Source organism: Cavia porcellus, unplaced genomic scaffold (assembly GCF_034190915.1).
Source record: "Cavia porcellus strain 051 isolate PalLab524CR breed Dunkin Hartley unplaced genomic scaffold, mCavPor4.1 scaffold_14, whole genome shotgun sequence".
In the NCBI taxonomy this organism is placed as follows: domain Eukaryota; kingdom Metazoa; phylum Chordata; class Mammalia; order Rodentia; family Caviidae; genus Cavia; species Cavia porcellus.
Window position 1 is genome coordinate 62,069,853 of NW_026947497.1, and position 11,327 is coordinate 62,081,179.

The window sequence follows — 11,327 nt, forward strand, 5'->3', positions numbered from 1 at the left end:
CCCCACCTCTGGAAACACCTTCCCTTCTCCTTCTGCTTCCAACACTACCTACAGTGTGCGCCCAAGCCATGATCTGTAGACCTCTGCCTTCATTCTAATGTATGCTCCTCTGTTAGAGCTTCTAGCTAGATGGTCCCCAAAACCTCACGCACTCACAGGTGGGGCTGACGGGGGGGGGGTGACGGATTGTGGGGATGTGGCCCTCATCAGTGGAGTAGTGCACTGATGGTTTACAGCTAAACATGATGTTAGAAAGATGTGGTCCCCGAGGGCATGTCCTAGCAGGGTCTATTCCACCCCCTCCCTTGATCTCTGCCTCTAGCTGCCATGCCATGAACCACTGCAGTCAGCCGGGTCACCACTGACTTCAAGACCATTACTTTGACCATGTTGCACTGTCCAGATTGAACAGGGAACGGCAGTGAGAAAGTTGTTCCTGGGTCCCTGCTCTGGGCCTCAATTTGACCAGCATGTCCAAAGGTGTGACATCCAGTAGACACCGCAGAATTATAGACATTACAGCATCTTAACGTGATGCTGAAACAAACTTTTATACTGGAACATGGAGACCGCACATGGGTTTAGAATTCACGCTCTGGGATAAACAGAAGGTGCAATGAAAGAATATAGAGTCCCAAAGGTAACTTCAAAGGCTAAGAGAGTGTGCTTGGCTGGGAGCAGGTATTTGATGGTGCTTAGTTGATACTGTATCTCAGAATTACAAACTAGAACCAGAACATACAAGCGGATAATACTGATAGCCTTAAAACTGTTGTGACCTTCTTGTACATGGATCTTCTAGCCAGTTTCTTTTCCATTATCAGAGGTAACAAAATGTGTAGCCAGAGTGATGAGGAAGCCACACATTCGGTACAGCCACTTTCAGGCTCTTCGTCCAGGGCATCTCTCTGTCCTGCCAGGGCTAGTGAGTCTCAGAAGTTTTCTCTTCTCACAGTTGTGTGTTTTCAGAAAAGTGATCAAAAAAATGGTGCTTTGTAAAAAGTAATAATAAAATAAATCAATGTTGGATTCACACTGTACCATGAATGTACCAGGAATACTAAAGACACCTGCTGTTTCACTTGGTGCTTACTAGAGAAACAGATTTAATGCAAGATATACAAATACATAAGAATTTAGAAGATTGGGGGCCATGAGCTGGGAAAAGAACCAAGAAACTGGCCTGCCTTTCCCATGGGACATCCCAGAGACAAGGAGAGCCCCACCACCACCCTGCCCTCTGGACAACGGGCTGATCTGAAGGAACACAGGCTGAGATGATAGCAACTGAGGTACAAAACAAACTTAATGTTTGTATTCACTGACTGACTCTGAGACCTGGGGCCAGTAGTCTAAGTGTCTGTTTAGAGGATAACAATCTGCATTACTGAAACTACGGGCGGTTTCCTTCCATGCTTTTTTCCGGATTCTATATTGTTCTCACTGTTTTGTTTTGTTCCATTTCACTGTGTCGCTTTATTCTCTTCAAAATAAGAAAAATAAAAAAAGAATTTACAAGACTGATTTACACTGGCCTCCCACAGAGTCCGGTGTGGAAGTGCGCAGAGGCACTGTCTGTGCACCGGAGAAATACAGGACCCTGTCGAAGGCCTGGAACTCATGTAGTGTCCCCTGCAAGTCCCAACAGGCCAAAGGTCTGTGCCGGAAGCCAGACCCTGGTGTCCACGGTGAAGTGCAGACTGGAGCTTCTCTGAAGCTGCAGAAGCGAGCTCCCTTCTTCATTCCCTCTACTCCATTCAGGCTGCAGGCCTGTTAGCTGCTATCACTCACACCCAGAGCGGCTCTTCTGTCTTCAGTAAATCCCTCAGCCACACCCAGAGTGACGCTCACCAGTTTAGGTGGGTGTTTCTCACTCAGTGCAACACAATCTGTTTACTGTCACCCTGGCCAAGCTCATTACCAACATGCAAGGTTCCAGGCAGGAATCACTCCAGCACAAGAGGTGGTGCTCACATCCACACTAACAACTGTAAGGTGGTGAGAACAGACCGTGAACAAATGTTCTAGCTCAATAAAGGGGGAACCATGTTCTGTATAAGGAAAAACGTAAGACATCCATGAAGAAGAACTAGGCAGCATGTGAAAAGGACAATAAGAAGACCAAGCTGACCAGAGGAGAGACATATGTACCATTTTATAAAGTGTCATCACTTAAGAATAACAAATGTGGGGCTGGGGATTTAGCTCAGTGGCATAAGCGCCTGCCTTGCAAGCAGGCAGTCATGAGTTCAATCCCCAGTACTGATAAAAAGGGAAAAGACAAAAAAAAAAAAAAAAAAAAAAGAATAACAAATGCAACCTGTGATCCCAGCACTCAGGAGGGTAAGACAGGAGAACTGCTGCCTGGGCTACAGAGTGAGTTCAGGGAACCGCATGGTGAAACCCTGACTACAAAAGGAGTAGCAAACGCTATCAGGTACATTGGAGTCGATGGCCAGTCATGAGGCCCCGTAGGTCCCCAGAGAGAGGAGTGTGTGTCAGAGGCATGGATTTCAACAGGTAAACCTACAGGGTGACAACACGGCATTCTGCATGGCACTCTCCTAACTGCCCTGCACAACTGAACTGTTCCATAATAAGACTATCACACCCACCCGCATAGCTAGTAGTAATCTACCAGGTGACTCCAGAGCCTTAGCTGCATCACCCTCAAGGTGGAAATACTAAATTGGAGACACATGTATCATGTGCTTCCCATGAGCCAGGTCAGGAAGGAATCTACAGACAAATGAGTAAGCAAAAGTAGTAAAGTCTGGCCTTCCATCTGAGGAGCCCTCTGTGCAAAAGCGACAGCAGGCATACACAAGGTCACTCTGATACACAGGGTAAGTGCAGCAGCAGGAACCTGGGAGCAGAAGAGCCTCAAAGGGCACTGTCTCAGCGGAAAGACTGACAGCCATATAGCCTCCAGTCCATTACAGATACACAGATAACTCCAGGGTTCCCAGCCTGCAAGAATAACTTTGAGTAGAGAAACAGCAAGATTGGAAATAACAAGAGGAGACACTGACATATCAGGGCATGCGTCATGCATCAAAGGTCAGCTCTCAACACGTATGCACTAACGCAAGTCATTAAAAGTCCACCTTACTAATTACCAGGTCATAAAACAATTTCGCTGAGACACAAAAAGCAGGTCCCCTTTTGCAACATGATATGAGCATGATCTAGAAACTCATAAAAAGCATTTGCTAAATGACACTATTATTCAAGATACCGTGTGTCATTCATCATGCAAGACATAGCCTTACCAATATCTAGGAAGGACAATGGCACTATCCCTGGCATACAAAGAGTTCTTACAAATAGACAACAAAAACAGTGAAAACACAACTCCCAAAAGAACCGATATGCCAATGCACATCTGAAAAGATATTTAAATTCACTACTGAAACAAATCAAAGTGGCAAGATACTTTTCTGCTTTCAGATTTGCCAAAAATAAAAGATAGAAAGAACCCAATTGGGGCATATGTTTGGGAAACTGGGCAGGCATTTTCACACATCGTTGACAGATACTATAATTTGATGTCACCTCTCCAGAAAGTAGACTAACAATGTGAAAAATAATATTAAATGTTAAAAAGTATAACCTTTCACATCACATGGTTATTTGTATGAGTTTCTCCCAAGAAGAAAATTAAACAAAATATACATAGTTCACTATAGCTTTATTTATAGACTCGATCTCAAAAAATAATTAAACCAAACATGAAACAGAAGTTCATTACAGATAGTTTACTAAATTTATTTATGTGGTCATAGCAAAGAAACAACAAAAATGACTAAAAGTCCACAGGAGACTGGCAAATAAACTATAGTACAATGTGACAGAATCATTAATACTAGGCTACAGATCCAACCACAGTTATTAACTGCTATCAGAAAAACAACGCATAACCTCACATAATTACGTGAAATAGATACCTATTAATATCAGTGATACCAGCTATCATTTGCTAGGGATTTAGTACACATGAAGCTCTGGGGTACACCTTTTAATAGAATTAACTCAATTTTCCTATCAATACCTTATAGAAGGAAATTTAACACTTTCATCCTACTAATGAGCAAACTGCAGGTTAGAAAAGGATGTTATGGTTTGTATTTACATGTCCCCCTAGGCCTCCTGGGGTCAGGGGTGAGACCTTTGAAATTGATTGGATTATGGACTTATGGATGACTTGCTATCAGGAGTTGGGGTCTGATGGGAAGAGGGGATTCACATCGTCAGAAGTACTGCTGGCTTCCTCCAACTGTGTCCTGTAGGTCTGCATTCAATAACAATTCCAAGACCAACATCTGTGCTGGAATCACCTGGAATACGCTCTGAGCCGTGAACCACAGCAGGAGGGAAAGCTCCTGTCTGCTGGGCCAGGAAGCCCTGAGACAGAAGATGCTATTGGAGGTGAAGATACTGCCCACAGCACCATGCTGCCTGCTCTGCTCCTCTGGAACCATGGTCAGCTGCTCCACGACCCTGTCATCTGTGGAGATGCCTAACAGCAAACTCCCTTCTTCCTGTCTTGTCACCCTGCCTGGGGGAGAAGGGGTGTGGGGCTGTCCTCTGCCCAGGAGACTTCAGTCCCCTAGCACATTTTCTCCTCTAGGGACCCGTGGGGTGCCCTATTTCAGGGAGCACTTGCCCCTCTGAGTTCTACACGCAGCAGGAGGTGCGCATCACGGATTCTCCTCTAGTATTCCCTGGCCAGGAGATCAGGCCCACTTCTCCCCTGTGGCATGAACAGCACATGTGAAGGCGGAAAGCAGAAGTCTCACGGCAGACTTGGCCTCAACTGAGCTCTGCAGCCCACTGTCATCAGAGGGTCTCAAGGGGAGTCTGCTCTACTGCTGCCACACACACTGGACAAAAAGTAGAACTGAGATACTGCACCGAGCCGGGGAGAGGAAGGTGGCAGGTGTGGCTGGCCCACCAGTGTCCAGTAAGGGATGACTGGATGTGCTGACCTCCTGGGTATGGCAGTGTGGCATCTCCTACCCAGCCCATCCCCCCTCTGGTCAGGACCTCAGCCAGCATGGAGGAGACAGTGACCACAAGGCACAAGGCAACCAGACGCCTGAGAGGCCCCAGGGTGTGGGAGCAAGAGGATACATTCTCAAATTTCTCTCCACTTCACCTTGCACCAAATCGTAGAGGCCCAGAGATTCTGGTGGCTTCTGGATCAAGATTCTGGTGAGCCACTGGATCAAGGCCCACACAGGGAAATCTTGGCCATGGAGGTCAAAATGCAGAGAAAGATACCTCCAGCTCCACCACAGAAGGACTGTAGGGTGGGGAGTTATTTATCAAGGAACAGGAAAAGTAACAAAGCTTTCAGTAGGGTGATTACACTCTTCCTCAGTTTGAGTTAAAATGGTGTTATCAAAAATCCTGATGCTAATACAGGAAATGCATAAAGATTTCTTTAACAATCACCTTTTTCAGACTCAGGGAGAATCAGGAAGTCAAATAACAGGCACTCTCTATGATGATGCAGAATAGATAGTGTTCAGGAGGAGAAACTGAAAGCTCACTGGTCATGCTGACTTTCTCAGCACAAAGGTGGTGACTTCCGGGCCAGGACTGGAAAAGGCCAGGATACTTGCAGAGGCCCAGGACACAATGTACTCCACAGCAGCATCCCATACCTCCTTCAGACAGACTAGGACCCTCCTGAAGGTCTGGGCAGGGGTGCAGAGCAATGAGCAGACCTGAGTGTGGAAGACTGCCCCGCACACAGCCACCACACTGAGTCTGGGACCTGACACCTCAGTGTCCCTGAGACCAGGGGAGGCCAGAGGAGGTCGACGGCAGGCAGACGCTAGGGCTACCACAGGCCAGACCCCGGCCTCCCTGGCGCAGCTACCGGGCTCTGCTGAGAGGGAGGCTTACTACCCCCTCTCCCTCGTGCCTTCTGCCTGCACCCCAGGGTTTGCTCCTTGTTTCCGGAATAACATCTGAAATAGTCTGTGATTTCTTAGTACAAATGTTCCAGGATGTCCGGGACTGAATGAGTTCTCCAGAAACAGATTTTCAGTTTTCAAACTGGGACATGTTGGTCACACTATCCAAGGTCATTAAGACAGGAGTTGCCATTTGGCACAATGCTTTGAAGAGATTCCCATGGTCAGATTATGAGTTACCTGGGTCTCTCCTGTTCTGCAGCTTGAAGATCTGGAGATGGTATATAAAACTCATTGGTGGGCTACGTGATCTACTCACACAGGAAAAGAAGGAACGTCCCCTTCCGAAGCATGGGGTTCAGGGCATGCGTTGAGGGGAGATGTGGCTGTTTTAACAGACCTGCTTTCCTGTACCCTGTCATCTTGCTTAGGAGCTGCCCAGATGCAAAGCCACGAAACACATGGGACAACTAAATGCCATGCAGGACCCTGACCAGGACCCTACACCTCAGCAGGACAATTGGTAAAATCCAAATAACGCTTGCAGGTTACTTAACAGAATAGCATCATGGTAAATTCCAGTCTCAATCGTGGCACCGTGGTTACATCAGATGTTTGCCTTTGGAGAAGTTGTGTGCTGGGCATAAGGGAACTCAATCTAATTATTTCAAAGTCAAAAATTTTAAATATCCCTTTCCCTCCGATTCTCTATTTTGCTCTAACACATATGCATAAAAACTCAGCTAAAATAAAAACAACAACTTTCAATTCACATTATGACACTACACATTCAAAGCTAGTAGCTTTCAAAAAGAAAGGCCTTACATTTTAGAAAAGCAAAACTAGAGACAACTGAGACGTCCAGTGATGTGGAGTATGCTAACGAAGTATACTGGGGCTGTTATCTAAGCCTCCAGCAAACATATATGCCTTGAGCAATACCAGATTCTATGGCCAAACACAGCAATAGACACCCAGAAAAAATTCTAGTCTGATACAAAACTGACCCATGTGATGAATGATCAAAAACTATTTAAACCAGGTGTGGTGGTGCACATCTATCCTCCCAGCACTCTGGGAGGCTGAAGCAGGAAGATCAAAGTTTGAGTCCAACCTGGACAATTAATTATGTAAGATGCTGCCTCAAAAACTTTAGAAAGGGTTGAAGATACAATTTAGTGTGAAGATCTTGGGTTTAATCCTTGTTACCAAGAGAAAAAAACAGAAACAAAAAAAAGTTTATGAATTTTTGCTAAGTGAGAAAATGTTAAGTGAGACAGAAACTAAAATAACAGAAAGTAAGTTAGAAAGTAAAATAACACTAGAAAGTAAGATAATACCAGAACTAAGATAACACTAGAAGATGTTACCCTAATGAAAGAATATGTAAAACCCGTCTTCTTTCACCTGCCTCAGGGAACCAGAGGCTGTGCAGCTTTGGGGCTTGGACCCGCGGGAAAAAAATACACAAGAAAATATAAATATTAGGATGAAATGCATCCAAATGCTCATTGAGGCGGTAGACTTAAAGAATGTTTACATTTTCATCTTTAACCTTGTCTCGGTGCCCCAGGTTTCCCACACAAGTTTCACGGGTTTGCAGAGCTCCCCGCCCCCTTCCTGGGCTCTATCTCCGCGGACCTTCGCGGGACAGAGCACGGCCTCCGAGCCCGTCCGGCACGGTCAATGATCAGGCACCGGGTCGGCCGCTCCCCGTGTGCCCGGGCCTCGCGTGGGCAGGGACAAAACCGCACCCCACTTTCTCAGCGTTCAGCCTGAGGGGCCACGCGGCAGGGAACTTAAAACCGGCTGAACTTAAGAGCGAGCCCCCTGTCGGCCCGAAGGCTGGGTGGGCTCATCCCGGCAGGCGCGGAGCTCACGTGTCCCAGTGGGGACCCCACCTCCACGCAAGTCCTCGGCCTGCAGCTGCGGCCACTCCGGAACCGCACAGCCCGGTCCACGTCGGGAACCGCAGGGCTGAGCTGGCCCGGGCCCGCAGGCAGCCGGGACCACACCCGCACCCGCACTAGACACCGCGCCGGTATGCCGGCCTGCCCACTGCTCACCCACTCACCGCCGCCGCGGGCCGCTGTCTTCCGGTGAGCGTGGAGCGCGAGACCCGGTGGAAAGCAGACGAACTCGGCAGAGGCGGGGAAAGGGGCAGGGCCAGCGCTGTCACGCCCTAGGGGCGGGGCCTTGAGCCATCAGGTTTGGCGGATCAACGCGGGGAAGGGCGAGGCCCTGAGCCGTCAGGAGGAAGTGGCATTGATTGGGGCGTGTCTTCGCATCGCCACGCCCTGGGGGCGGGGCATTGAGTCCTCGTGCCAGGGGGCGGGGGCCGTGCCGGAGGGGGCGGGGCCTTGCGTGGCTACTTGGGGCGGGGCCTGGTGGGGCGGGGCCGTGCAGTGGTCACCCGCGCAGTAGAAGGTCCGGACTGACGCGCCGCGCGGATCTAGGCGCCAGAGGGACCAGACCTGCTCACAGCGCTCCCTTGCCATCTCCCAAGGGCCATCTCCCAAGATCCGGCCCTCTGTCTCCTCCACCTTGCAGGTCGGGTCTCCAGTGGCTGTGACACCCTCGTCAGCGGGGACTACGCAGCTGTCCTCTTCTGAGCACCAGGACAGAATATTCCTGACCCTGGCTATCTGTGGACACCACAAGGGTACCCCGTACCTGAGCTCACAGCTCAGGTGTAGCATTATCTGCACCTGGCTGCAAAATACAAAAGAAATAAATGGAGCTGCGGAAAATCCCTCTCCTGTTTAACCTCCACAGTAAGCAGAACCTCTGAGGAGCCCGCAGTGCTGGCCATCACCGAAGGCAGGCTGGGTTTACGACCTGGGTTTCTGTGTCACCACTTGGCCGCGGATTCTTCTGCTCAGTTTGGGTAGAAATGAGTTCTACAGCCCTCTCTAGTGTTAGCAGTTCCGAGCTTTAAATGTCAACAGCTACAGCACGCCGCGGAACTCCCCGGATGGGGAGGGGACTGACTGCAGGTGGCAGCCCTGCGGCTCTCAGAGGCTCCCCGGGGGCCACCTGGCTCCGGGGTCACTGACAAGCCACCTTTAGTGTTACCAGATCTTAGTGTCTGCAGCTCCGCCTGCTCTAATCAAACTGGAAATAACGAATGGGCAACGCATGGACCACGCCCAGGAGGCTCTAGCTGGTTGCCACAGCAGGGGGTTGGTACTGCGAGCTCCCATGCGTCAGAGGAGAGGCAGGCTCACGCATGCGCACTGTTAGACTATCGCTCCATCCTGGAGGAGAGGGTCTCCTGCGGACCTGCTGGGGACAACTGCAGAGGAGTGGTGTGATGTGGTGGTGGCCGGATGCCGGCACTGGACACAGCCATGGGGCCGGGGTGGAGGATGGGGAAGGAATAAATAAAAAATACCTTTTGAGGATTGGCAGGGCCTTCTGTCCTGTCCCAACTACACTAATTACCTTTGTGACTTAACCATCCCTGCGAGGGTTAAGAATTGTTTTCTCCACCTCTCTCCTTGGGGGACTTGCTCTCCACATTGGCTCACGGAAGCCCCTTTCCGGTTCCTGCGTCTAGAAGGACAAACTGCCTCCCAGGGTCTTGGGGTTCCTGTCTCTGGACATTGCAGGGCTGCTCCAGAGGGCGGTGTGGCCTTGGCAGGGAAGGAGAGGGGAACCACCGAGGCTTGCGCCCTGCTCTAGCTCCCTGGTCCTGTGGAGGCGCTGAGGTCTGGTCCTCTGGCCAGACTGTTTGGTAGCAGTGGTGACTGTTTGGCAGCGTTGCTTTCAGTCTGGCCTCGGATCAAAGCTGGAAGGCAGTGGAGGACCTCTCACCCCTACACGGGTCTTTCTCCACATCTTGAGTTCCCTGTCCCCATCTTACGCACTTTCGTCACCCCTTTGCAGAGTCCCTGTGTCACTGGACCGGGGTGTTGTCCAATTTCCTGGTGTACTAAGCAAACAACTGAGCAGGACGCCCAGGAGTAACAGCAGGAGCAATGATTTATGTGAAAGGAAAAGACAAGAGCCTCTCGGCAGGGTGGGAGCCAACAGTGAGCCTCCTAGCTCAGCTCCTCCCTAAGGCGATGGAGTCTTTGACCATCTGTGGCCCCTGGAGGAACTCTGGTGAGGTCCACACCCACAGGAAGTCAAATCTGCAGTCAGTGACCTAGCCACTGGGGCTGGGGGCAGCCAAGAATCAGAGGCACAGGCCTGGGACTCACTGTTTGTGTGTGAAGTCCCCTCCCTGGTCACCCTTTCCATTGCACTTAGATCTTGCTGTCTTGGTTCTGGGCTAGTATTTACCTCAGTAAATACAGGCTCTGAAACAGTGTCTTCTCTTCTTTCTCAGTGTTTCCTAGGTTACCTGAAGCCTTGATCCAGCCCAGAAAGGTGGGCAGAGCCTCCCTTCTACCCCAGGCACCTGCCACCTCACCTGGGTGGTTGCTTTTTCCTCTGCCCAAAGCTCTTGGTGGTAATCAGTGGGCGTCTAGCTCCACTAGCCTACTGATTTTTAAACATCACCATTGTCATATAGTAAATTTCTTTCCCTGTTTAGGACCTTTCTCTTCTGCATCATTAATCTTGCAGTTGACTTGGTTATCAGAAACATAAGATTTTATTTTCCTCTTTTTAAAAATTTTAATGGAGGGCTGGGGATTTAGCTCAATGGCCTAAGCACCTGCCTGGCAAGTGCAAGGTCATGAGTTCAATCCCTGGTACCAAAAAAAAAAAAAATTTAATGGAATTCTGGCACATATTTATTGGCCATGGTAAAATAATTTGATACATGTATGCAATATGTAATGTTCAAATCAGGATAATAGCATTCTCATCTCTTCAAATAATTATCACCTGACATATTGGGAAATTTTGACTCTTATTTGCTAGTTATTTTGAAGCAGCTCATGGCCTGTTGCAGACCATAGTTCCTGGCTGTGCTACAGAACATGAGAATTAGTTCTCCCCACCTAACTCTGTTTCAGGCTTAGCTTCAGGTTTAGCACAGTGGCATAAACACCTGCTAGCAAGCATGAGGTTGTGAGTTCAATTCCTGCTACCAAAAAATAAAAATAAAAAAACTAAAGTACCATCTCCAGTGTGTCACTCAAGCACATCTTTATGAGACCAACTCAGAAAAGAGTTACTGACTGTGCTTCAGTCCCTGTCATGGAACTTCACTTTGTCTCCCCCTGACCCAGCTCTCTTTCTTGTCTCTAATGTAGCCCAGTGCAAAGGCCCTGGTGTGACCCACATGGAAAAAGGATGCTGTTATGGTTTAAAAACTGGGGGTCAACTTAACACCAGCTAGATTAAATCAGCATGGTGCAGAGTGGGGATGTTCCACCTGAGCAAAGTTGCCAGCATAAATAGAGACATGGAGAAGAAAGAGCTAGGCATTGTGGGTTTCTCTAAGTGCTG

At 48.9% G+C, this 11,327-nt stretch overlaps 1 protein-coding gene across 5 annotated transcripts in view; it reads right to left on the bottom strand.

Moving 5' to 3' along the window:
* Positions 1-8,202, bottom strand: part of Ano10 (anoctamin 10) — a 115,001-nt gene extending 106,799 nt beyond the window's left edge. The window contains exon 1 of one of the 5 annotated variants that reach the window (XM_003476871.5): positions 7,999-8,202. The gene's annotated coding sequence lies outside the window, so the exon portion shown is untranslated. Of the gene's footprint in view, positions 1-7,990 lie in introns of all 5 variants that reach the window. The other 4 variants (XM_013160364.3, XM_013160363.3, XM_063260994.1 and 1 more) reach the window with 4 other exon arrangements.
* Between the last annotated feature and the right edge of the window lie 3,125 nt (positions 8,203-11,327).